This window comes from Echiichthys vipera, assembly GCF_963691815.1.
Source record: "Echiichthys vipera genome assembly, chromosome: 13".
Taxonomy (NCBI): domain Eukaryota; kingdom Metazoa; phylum Chordata; class Actinopteri; order Perciformes; family Trachinidae; genus Echiichthys; species Echiichthys vipera.
In genome coordinates, this window is record NC_139838.1 from 26,015,673 (window position 1) to 26,027,696 (window position 12,024).

Genomic DNA, 12,024 nt, shown 5'->3' on the forward strand with positions numbered 1-12,024 from the left:
CCCCCCCCCCCCCTCCTGAGCCCACACACGTTCCCGAGGTGTAGTGGAAATGCCTTCTGAGCCAGCACATTTTCGACCTTCTCTTGCATGATTATACAGGGATGGTTGACACCCTCGAGCGGTGGATAATTAGGTACGCCCTGAAAATGTGTGCCCCGCGAAAGATCCGGCTCACAGGATGTCTTGTAGTGCAATCACACTGAGCAGTTACTGTCCGCAAGGCACAGCTAACAATTAGCTGTTAAATCGTATTACAGGTAGAAGACTGCAGCCGAGTGGGGCCTGCATTTCCAAAGTCTGATTTAATCAAACCCAGATTGCCACTTGCAGAATGAGCATTTACTACCCACCAGGCCAGCAGGGTGGCCTGTGATTACAGACGCAAACCAGTAATCCAGATCTCTGAAATCACACCTTTTGTACATTAAGTACAGGCCAAATGTATTTTCTCACCAAGAGAACCACGGCTTGTAAACTAGCTTGTTTACTGGACAGTTTTGGGAGAATGACTGGATGATAAAGTGATTCAGGCCACAGCGTCGTTTGTGTTCCGTAATGTTTCCCTCTCCGTGAAGACGAAGATGCAGAAACCACTGAGTGTCGGTCCAGGCTGCACTTTCTCACGAGTTAAATGTACTAACGCTCAGCTAACCAGAGATGAGAAACTGCTCAGGATCAGGTATCAGTGCACGAAAACGCCACAACCTTGAAGTTTTGGGTGATTCCCTACAGTTGGAACTCACGACGTTCTCTTAATAAGCTACACCGCAAGGCTCTCAGAGCAAACCTCTTGTTTTGGGGGGTTTTGCTCGGAGTTTTAACGAAGCTGTCTTCACCCACGTGGCCAAACCAACTGCGCTGAAATAGTAAACATGTCACGGCTCTCATGAAATGTTCCCGCCCATTTGCCGCCGTGTGAATTTATCTCACACTTATTCAGAGAGAATCAAATTACCTCGTTGACTAAAACAAACCTGACACTTGTGAGCTGTGAATTATTTAAGCGATGTGAAGCGATGCCGAGTTATGACTGAGATGACGGTTTGTGTTTTTTATCCACGGCGCCTGTGTGAAACTTTGAATCAGCACGGATGAGAAAAAATAGCTTTTGTCAGCCAACCACGTCCACATAAAGAGGCATTTAATGCAAATCTGTGGCGATCCATCATCCAACTGTGGTGCTTACCCACTGCCTGTGTGAACAAGACGCTTACACACACACACACACACACACACACACACACAGAGCCGTCAACTTCAGAGGGTTCAGTTAGTTTAATGAACATTATTGATGGTGAGGTTACATCACTTCTGCCGTAATTAGTGTGATGTCTCACACATGCATGTCTGCGGCTTCATGAATTCATTGCAGATTCCGCCTAATATGCATGGGCACGCTCATGCAAGCTCACACACACACACGCACGCACACACACACACACACACGCACACACACAAATCTTAATCCAAAACCCTGGTAAGTGCTCTTACTTCTCAACACTGCCTGTGCTGCATTATGGCTGAATTTACATTGCTGCTGTGTGTGTGTGTGTGTACGTGTGCGTGTGTGTGTGTGTGTGTGTGTGCGTGCGTGTGTGTCAATGTTGGGCACTGTCAAATATATTTTTAGTCTTATTCTGCTTGGCTGAATGCAGGGAGCTGATTGGATCCAGACCTTGGCTGTTGATACTGATCAACAGAACCAGCTGAGTGAAAAACAGCCATCAGCCTCTCTCTCCCCTCTGTCTCCATCCCTCTCTCCCACTCTCACTCAATCCATCCTCCTCTCTCTAAGTCACCCTTCACTCCTCCATCCCTCCTCTCCGCTGCTCCCTCCCTCTTAATGGGGCGGTTTGTGGTCGGTTGACTCATTTTTAAGCAAATCTGCACCGTGGAAGAGAGGAGAGTGAAAGGCAAGGGGGGGAGAGGATGGGAGTGTGGGGTTAAAGAGGCCCAAGAGAGTGAAAACCCTAGAAAGAGGGGGAAAGAGAAAGAGAGAGAGGGAAATGAAAATGTGCTTGCGTGCCTTTGCTCATTTCAGATGGATCGCTTCCATCCTTTCAAAACAGTAAAAAAGAGAGAGAGAGGAAGGAGGAGGGAGGATGGGGCTGCCAGGGAGGGAGGGAAACAGCAAACCCAGTGTGGAGGATTAAGGCCGCTCTCCAAAGCCACTGCTCTTTTTGCTCCTTTCCCCTCTCTCTCTCTCTCTCTCTCTCTCTCTCTCTCCTCCTCTCCTCCTGTTCATGAATATGATCAGGAGCACCAAAATGAAAAGCAAACATCCAGACAGCAATAATGCCCCCCACACCAGATTAACTTCACGCTTACATCATGAGTTGTGATCTGAGATTTGTTGATGTTTCTGCACAATGACACCGCGGCTGGCAGTAAAATCTGTGTGTGTGTGTGTGTGTGTGTGTAGAATGCTTTCTCCACTGTGTCCTTTGCTGACATGGGGGATTGAGTCAGGGGTCGGGGGGATAAAAATGAATTTATACAAAGTACTATCTGTGAAAGATCAGTATTAAGTCCCATAAGAACTAGTAAGTAATCTAAAGTAAAAGACAGCAACCCAACTGTGGCTTTTTGAATGTTGTATTATAACGCATTAGCTTCAGACAGCAAGAGCCCTGATCCATAGAAAACTCACTATTAACAAACACAAAACAACTGTTATAAAATGATCCTACAGAAAAATCACCAACAAGGACAACATGTAAGGGATAATGTTGAGCAAGGCATTATTGTGAATTACACAGCGAGTACAGTGTGGACGCTGCCATTGCAGCCCAAGTGACTGTGGACACGGTACCCTTCAGGTGTGAATACTGAGCCATGCAGCTCGAAGATTTGGTAACAACATGAAGGGATTCATAGAGGCTGCGTTGCAATGATTGGTTAACTGAAGAGTTTGATGAAATGTAAGATGGGCAAGTCCAAAACCTAAAAACAGGTCCATGTTTAAGCCTCTCCAACTGCAATCAGCATCAACTGAAGCAGACGTTCTGCGGGAAGGTGCTCGGCATCCATTGGGCATCCGCACCCCTTCCACTGCACCGGCTTAACCACACTGACCACACGAAGCATGAAACAGGTTTAATTAATTCTATTAATATGGATGATCGGATAAAATGGTACAGGACACTAATTAACAGGAATTAAAGCGAACATGCGATCACTTCACACTTTTGTGTTCCTGTTTGGCAAAGACTGAACTTTGACTGGTGAATCTATGGTTCTGGTCCCTTAGACAGCATACCAGTGTTATTTGATCAATAGTTCAGCATTCACAGATAGGCAGCCCACGTTCGAAGCTTTGAGTGGACGACTGCGTCTCCAACAAACAGAAGCTGCTGTCAATGAGCACAACAGCGGGCCTATATGTGGGCGCCAGTCTTTTGAGTCTCTCCTGCCTCCATCTGCTGCGTCCTGCCTCCTTCTCTTACCTGTGCAAAGGTCTTTTTCTCATCCAACCTTGATCTCCCAGTCTCCCTCAAACATATAACCTTACACCCACCCCCTCCCTCCAACCTTACACCCTTCCTCACTCTCTCTTTCTCTCTGCATTGATCAGTCCATAGTGGATTAGCTGCACATTGTGATAGCGGTCTGACCCAGGCTGGCCCTGAACAAGCCCTGCTGGCTAATTGAAAGACACACACTGGCGTGCAGATTACAGCCCGCTCCGTCTGGCCCATTATGACACACATGCACACACACACAGATAAAAACACACACATAAAGAGAAGGGTGGTTTATTGAGGTTTTTGAATGTGTCGGTTCAGAAGGGAATAGCTTGCAGTCGCAACACAGAAATGAGAAATGTGACTAAGCCCTCAACTAAATTGGATGCTTTGTGTGTGTGTGTGTGTGTGTGTGTGTGTGCATATGTGTGTCTGTGTGTGTGTGTGTGCATGAGTTGGTCTCTGTAGAGTTCAAGATTGTATTTGTCTGCGTACATGTGCACTGTATCTGCTTATGTAAGTACTTGTGTGAGTGTGTGTGTGTCTGTATTCGTGTGACTGTGTACTACCTGTGTATGGGAATGAACCGCACTGAACTGCAGCTGAGCAGAAGCACAGAGGTAATCAGGGACAGCTCCCCCGCCAAGACTCAACTGCAAGTAACACAACTCTCATCTGACCCTGTGAGTCCAGTGAAGAATGAGCCGTGTGCCTGGCTCCAGTGCTGAACGTGCACGGAACGGATGAAATGTGTGCTAAAGCGAATTTGAGTACAGCAACGTGCATAAATCGGCAATTAGAGAATTAGTATCGCATCATAAAACTGTATGTACAGAGCACTCAGACGTTATCAGATGTATGAAATATGCAGGAGATATAATCTTCCCATATGTATGAATGAACTATAACACGTAGTGTAATTCTGCCCGGAGCCAGACAGCTGAAGGAGCTTGGACTTGGATGGCGGATTTAGAAAAACCACAACTACTGGAAAGAGAGAAGCAGAGAGCTGCAAAGAAGCCCAGAGGAGGTGGATACAGTACTTGACGAGTCTAGGTGTAAGTAAGCGTGGGCCCGTTTGTAAATCCATGGGTCACCCACGCGCTGCCTCTCCCTGATTGGAACCAGCAGCGCTTCAGCTCAGCGCAGCTCTATCAACGAGCTCACCCTTCTCCTCTGACTGCAGACGTCAATCGGAACGTCTTGAAATCTTGACTGCATCAACCCGCACAGGCCCCAAATGTAAAATATTCAGGCAATGAACGTAGAGAAACAAGTACCTCTCTTTAAAATATTTAGACTATATACCACGCAATACGCAGCCCCCTCAACTGCTCTGCTCTCTCTCCAGATCTTCTGGCTGCGTATCAATAATGGATGGATGCATTTCAAAGGCTGTATTTTGGGTGATGGCGAGTTGAACACGCCGCAGACCGGTTCGCTCGGGTTTTGAACTTGAATTCACAGCTTTCGGCGGGTCCTTTGAGACCACTGTGATAAAATATGAGGTCATGGGGGACGTTTGAAAGCTCATAACCAGACTAACCACACTTCAATCAACAAAGGCTTCCCAGCGGTCAATTTATCGCGCAGATTTAAACACTGAAATGCAGAGGAAGCCTTATCAGGGTCTCACACTGAGCTTCAAAACTGGTCGTTAAGTCCCAGCAGCACTCAGCGATTTCATCAAACAACAAAGATGATGCAGACCTTTTTCCTTCGAGACTGCCACCTGACAAGTGTAACAAGTGTCTTAACGTACCTCACAGGAATAATATTTATGTGTCTTAGTAAAAAAAAGATGTTTTGATTCAATCTCAACTGACTTTATCAGATATATACAGTAGAGACAACAGACTACAGTTTGGACACACCTTCTCATTCAAAGAGTTTTCTTTATTTTCATGACTTTCGTAGATCGTAAATGCACTCGGGGACACTTTCAGAGTTTTCCCAATTTTTCGGACAGATACTCCATTTCTTAAAGTCATGACAGCCGCCCACTTTTTTTCTGCTATAATACAAATTCTAACAGTGTGTTCAGTGGGACTATCAGCTGTGTATCCACCTGACTTCTGCACAACACAACTGAGGGTCCAGACCCCATATTTAAGGCAAGAAATCCCACTTATTGAACCTGACGGGGCACACCTGTGGAGTGGAAACCATTTCAGGTGACGACCTCTTGAAGCTCATCAAGAGAACGCAGAGTGTGTGTGAAGCAGTCATCAGAGCCAAAGGTGAAGAAACTAGAATATCACGCGTGTTTTCAGTTGTTTTACATTTTAAGTACATATTTCCACGTGTTAATTCATAGTTTTGATGCCTTCAGTGTGAATCTAAAAAGTCAATAGTCATGAAGAAAGAAAGGAAACTCATGAATGAGAAGGTGTGTCCGAACTTTTGGTCTGTACTGTACATTTACATGATTTCAGCTGTTGGTGGGATTAGCCCGCCACCTCCTCTTTAGCACGTATAAAGTAAGTCCTTAATGAACAAAACGCCACCTGTAAAATGCTCGTGAGAAAAGGTCTTGTATCTCTGCTTGTGCAAAAGCCCTCTGTTCTGCATTTCAGTTTAATTCTTTGTCCCTGGCACTGCGACTGTCTTCAAGGACAAAAAGGGACTGCCACCGGCTGAGAATGTAACACCAACGTTTGGCTCGCTTCCCAGAAAATCATCTAGCAACGAGACATTTAGAAATAACCAGACTTTTATTCAGTGGAGCCGGCGCCCTCCGTATTCCTCCATCACCCCTTGAACCCTATTTTTGTTCATTTTCAGTTAATCAAAGGCCTAATCCCCTCCGTTAATTCTGCTAATTTGTTCCTGTGCCACACAGCCACTTTTACACGTTTATGGCTATTACGCTCTATGGAAGTATTTTACATTATAAGCCAATTATAGGCCTAGTTCTAATTAGGTATCATTTATGTAAACACAAAATAGGAAATGTCCCCACATTGCCACCTACTTCACTCAATTTGCTTTCGTTTAGAAGTAGTTTGCTTCAAATTGTTCTTTGGATCAGACCTTTAAATACGTTGCCTGGAATTACATCTTGCATAATTACTATTTTGCTGTAAGTACAAGCCTGGTATTGTACTGTCTTTACCTTCTTTACAGCACCCTAACATGCAAAGACAGTCTCAATCTCATATGGAAAAACTATGAGATCACATTTGACATTTTAGGATGGACTACAGAAACACTGAGGGAGGGCAGCTGCAGTGTTGAGGAGCACTCACACAGACTGATGTTGGGACTGAGCTGTTGACCTTTCAATAATGAGACCTTCTGTCTCCTCACCGGGCCTCCTCCCTGCCCCAAACACACACATTAACTATTCATCCCCTGCAGGTGTCTTACAGTATATTGAACGACAGGGTACTTAAACAGTGTATTGCACATCATGTAATGTTAAAGACCAAATGCACTGTACTAGCATGTTTACTCCTCAAGGAGAAATCTCAGGTCTGCACCTTTACATTCACACAAAGATCATTAATCTTTTTTTTAAAGCAGCTGTATTTATTTGTGATCATGAAATAACAACAACAGTGAATTACACACTCTAAATTCACAAGGCAACTGCTACTGCGGCTTCTCCTACCTGTTGGAACAGATGAGTAGTATTAACCCCCCCCTCCCCAACGTCACATCAATGCCCTTTCTTTGGTAAAAGGAAATGAGGAGGAGTCCCAGTCTGACAAGATGGCGGCTCCCAGAGGCAAATATGATTGGGTCAAGTTGAGAGAACGGGCCCCGGTGAAGAGGTCCATGTTTTATATATAGACCTTTTTCAGCTCAAGATGTAAAAAATAAATTTGATGTCTTCCTGGGGCCCGAACCATTAAAATACATCATGAATTTACAGGATTGAGAATGATGTAATCACAGAAGTCACACAAAACGTTACCTGAACATGTATTTCTGGTCAAGGTTCGCTAGAAGAGATAGAAAGGGCTGCAAACAGCTCTGCACACATCTGCATCTGAGCTGAACAGAACAGCGTAGGGAAAAACAAGGCTCTTCTTTCATTCAATTAGGAAGATCAATTAAAATATAATAGAGCCGTTATGCATTTGACTGTGCTGAGTCAACCCAAGACCCAGTTTGAGTCACGACCCTAACTTTGGGAAAGACTGCTAAATACCTCTTGCTGCTGAACAAAATCATTTTTCCATGGGCCGATGGAAGCAACAGAGATGTTCCTACTGCCCATTTTGTCAGCCAGTCAACGTAAGACAGGGGTGTCAAAGTGATCCAGTAAAGGGACGTTCTTGCTTGGTTGGAATGAAAACCTGCAGCCACAGCGGCCCTTTACTGGATCACTTTGACACCCCTGAGGTAAGACGTTAGCTTGTAAACATCGTGAATAAACTGAATAAATACCCCACATTCAAACACCAAACTGCTTTTCTAGCTCAATCGTGTTGTAACTAGAATATCTACTGAACATTTTTTTCCCCCATGGACAGTTTTGCTACTACGTCGGTGAACATAATGTTAGCGTTAGCTTAAGCTAAAGATATCACTGTCACCGGCACAGCTGCACAACTGATTTGACATTCCCGGCACAGTTGATTATTTTCTTTTCCAATGAGTTTTAAAAAAAAAGACTAATCAATCACTTTATAAACATGTTGCAATCTCCTGCAGGTCCCTACTTTGTATATGAAAGCACAGTGATCCATGAATGTGTCTATGTACTCGTATTTTAATTCCCGTTTAAGTTTTGACCAGTTTGTTGCTGCTTTTAAAAGGTTTACACTTGAATTCCTCTTCATTTTGAAGATTTCACATTGATATCTATGTATTTATTGGTTACATTTTGTTTTACTAAGTTAGGAAAGCAAAGTTTAAATCATTTCTTATGTTGCCTTCCACATAAAAGAGTGACCCCAGTCACATCAACACAGTCAGACACGGGACTTATTGATTAAACACTGGAATCAGTATCTGGACTGAAAAAGTCGGATCAATGCACCCCGCTCAAAACCTGACACGTCCTGAAGTCAAACTGCACTGTCTACATTTCGTCTCACAAACACTGAATGTCCATTATCCATGATTTATAATACTGTATAATTACATCCTAATTATAGTTATCACCGTCCGTAATGTGATGCCGTGTTGAAATATTAAACACCTTAATGCTGCCTGAAAAAGTTGCTGACACGACGAAACACGTCGGATATTTTACCCATAATGCAATCAGCCTGCGGGGTCCCATCATCGATCACCAAAAATCACACACCTGGAGCCGAGCAGATTATTTCCCACCGCTGCTCGATTAATACAAACGCCGCAGCGTTTCCTCTGATTGCCCCGGTAAGTCTCTTTCTGAGACACTGAATGAGCTCTAGTCATAAACTGCAAATAGGAGCCAGAGGAAATGTTGGATACAGATTTTTTTTTTCCTCTTTCTTTCTGAGCCCAGCTCCAGTGACGGTAATCTGTTGACTGGACGGTCATCCTGCTGCGAGACAGATAGAGAAAGAGAGTGAAGTTACTGCTGCCGGGCACCTGCTGATATTAAGGTTAGATATAATCCTCCCCCACCTCAAATCTCTCCACGTCGAAGGCTTCACACACCCCCACCCTGAAAGTATTTGTGTGCATGTGTGTGTTTGTGAATTCCCTCCAGGCCTGTGTGTGTGATAAGCCTTAGCCTGGAGCAGCTCTTATCTCCCCGACAGACGTTACCTTCGCGCGGCTGCGGCCCCAACAGTCACACCGAGGGGGCTACGGTGCAGCTTTTTCTGTGATTTATGTCGTTTTCTATCAGATTTCCTCAGCTTTGTTTCCAATTGTCAGAGAGAAGAATTATGCACGGATAGAGCCCCTTCCCTTTTGCTTGCATCCCGTCTCAGTGTGATAAACTTCATTGTGAAATCACTTTGCTGGGGAAATAAAACTCATCTGAATGAAATCACTCCCAGTGATTCTGCCAGAAATTTGGATCCATTCAAGCTGTCTGGGTAACACGACTGATAAGAGATCATTATGCAGGCTGGGATCACACTGGCAGGGTTTCCATGCCGTGGAAATCATATTTGTTGATATTATAAAGTTTTAACACCATTTGGCCTCAAACTTTTCAACCACCTGCCGCTCACCCACTCCTATCAGCTTAGGGCGCACTCACACTGTCCTTCTGTCCCCGGCCAAAACCGGGTACTAGCTAAAGCCTAGTACGTTTAAGCAGTGTGAGTGCACCCGTTCCGCGCATAACTGCGGCCAGCGGGCCGTCCACGCCCGCTTGAAAGAGGTGGGCTTTAGCAGAGCCGTTTGCACATGTACGAGCACGAGCGTGCGCACGTGTACGAGCACGAGCACGAGCCCTACGGCAGTAGCAGTATGTGCGCCTGTTCGGACATAGAAAATAGAAGGACGGACCATGCGCGGACATTTAACAACAACAACAATGGCGGTGAAAGGTTCACGTTGGTGTGATGCGGAGGTGGAGTGTTTACTGCAGATTTGGTCGATGAAAAGATTCAAAAACAGTCGACAAGACGCACAAAAACTCTGAGGTCTATGGAAAGATTTGTAAACAAAGCCACACACACGCGATCAATGCGTGTGACGTGTTAAGGCGTGATGACGTATGGACAGCAAGAAGCATTGGCCGAGGCCCTGGCAGTGTGAGTACAAACGGGGCTGGGGCGCGGGGGGAGAGGGAGGGGGGACAAGTACCCTAAAGCCCGGGTCGCGGTGCGGAAGGACAGTGTGAGTGCGCCCTTAGATCTAAAATGTTAATAAGTACAGTTTTATTTATAAAGCCCCTTTCGTAACCTGTGATTTAGCGTTAAAAGGACAAAATGTACAACATAGGCACGACAGCAGGAGAAAATAGCACAATAAAAACACAACAATTATTAGCCTCACAGCTCAAAATAGAGTACATGACTCAAGCAGAAAAACACTTTGATGTTGTCAGCTGTGACTTTTCCGAGAGAGCTGCCGACGGGACTCGTGAGAGAGATGTGAGATTTGTCCACAGCCTGGGAGCCAGAACACAAAACGCATGTTCACCTCCTGCTTTTAGTCTTGACGGGGGAACGACTGGCAGGCATTGTTCAGTTGACCTGAGGAACGGGAGTAGTTCCCTAATATACTCTGGAGCAGGACCACTCAAAGCCTTACAGATACCAGATAATGGTAATCCTGAGTTTAATCAAAAGCCAGTGAAGTGACTTCAGAACCGGGGCGATGAGAGAGCGATATGAGGTCTTGGTGAGTAGTCTTGCTGCAGAGTTTTAACTGGGTAACAGTGTCTAAGCTCAGGGAGGAATAAAGAGCATTACATTAGTCTAAGCGGGACAGCAAAGCTGCTGGAAAGATAACATTTGGCATATTTTTGCAATATGCAGTTCAATCCTCAGGTCACAGTAGCAGGACTGAATGACTGTTGCCATAGCAATAGTTTATACGCCTTGATTGTGAAAAAATTAATTTGTTCACCCATAAAGACAGAGGTTCCTTGTCCCTTAGACAAGAAGCCTACATTAACCTTTCACTTGTCCGCACACAGAAATAACTAAATTATTGCTCAAGTATTGTTCTTTCTTTGTCCGTTTAGGTCGCTCCAGGCACCTGTACCACCTGTACCACCCCTCTCCAGTTAGCTTTGTTTGTAGCTTAGCTGATGTCAAAAATATTTTTTGGGTTAAGGTGTCTGTTTCAGTGAAAGCAGGTCACAATTTGTCTAGATTGGCACTGAGCTCAAGTTACCGTTACAGCTGACAGAGCATTGAAGACTGGTCCGGCAACGTGAGACTACGCACCTGCTCCCGCTAGCTAGCTGGTGTCACTTACTTTGCAGGCAAGCTGTTGCCCTCGAGTTGACGCCACAGAATGAACGGTTTCAATTTGGAATTCTGAGTTTATTCATTTAACTAAATAGCTGAGTAATGATTGGTACATAACATGAATACACACAGTATTTTCGTTGTTTATGACTTTTAATGTGTCCGGTGGGGAACGGAAATTTACCTTCCACTTGCGCTGCAAAAAAAACAAAAAAACTTACAGCCCTGCTTTTCCGTTGCCTGCTGGCTACACGCTAGTGGATCTATCTGCTTATTTTTAAGAATTGGTCTTTTTTTATTTTATATAAAGCATCTCCGACACTTCCCTCCCTCCGAGTGTCGCGTTTCACGAAAAAAACGTCCATTTTTGTATGGTGACAAAGGGGCCGATCTATTAAATTTAATTCTATGTTTATATATTATAGACCTTTTTCAGCTCAAGATGTAAAAACTAATTTGGTATCTACCTGGGGCCCAAACAATTAAAATACATCATGAATTTACATGATTGAGAATGACGTTATTACAGAAGTCACACTCAACGTTACCTCAGCAAGAGCCTGAACATGAATTAAGAGATAGAAAACTTGCAGCCCTGCTCTTCCTTTGCACCCTGGCTACGCGCAAATGGATCTATCTGCTTATTTTTAAGAATTGGTCTTTTTTTATTTTATATAAAGAATCTCTGACACTTCCATCCCTCCCTGTTTTTGCGTTTCACGACAAAACCCAACACCAGACAG

General features: G+C 44.6%; 1 protein-coding gene across 3 annotated transcripts in view; it reads right to left on the reverse strand.

Annotated features, from left to right (window-relative positions):
• pvrl2l (PVR cell adhesion molecule related 2 like) overlaps positions 1 to 12,024 on the reverse strand; it is a gene marked incomplete at its 3' end in the record, with an annotated part of 333,771 nt that overhangs the window by 151,859 nt on the left and 169,888 nt on the right. The gene's annotated exons all lie outside the window — the stretch shown is intronic.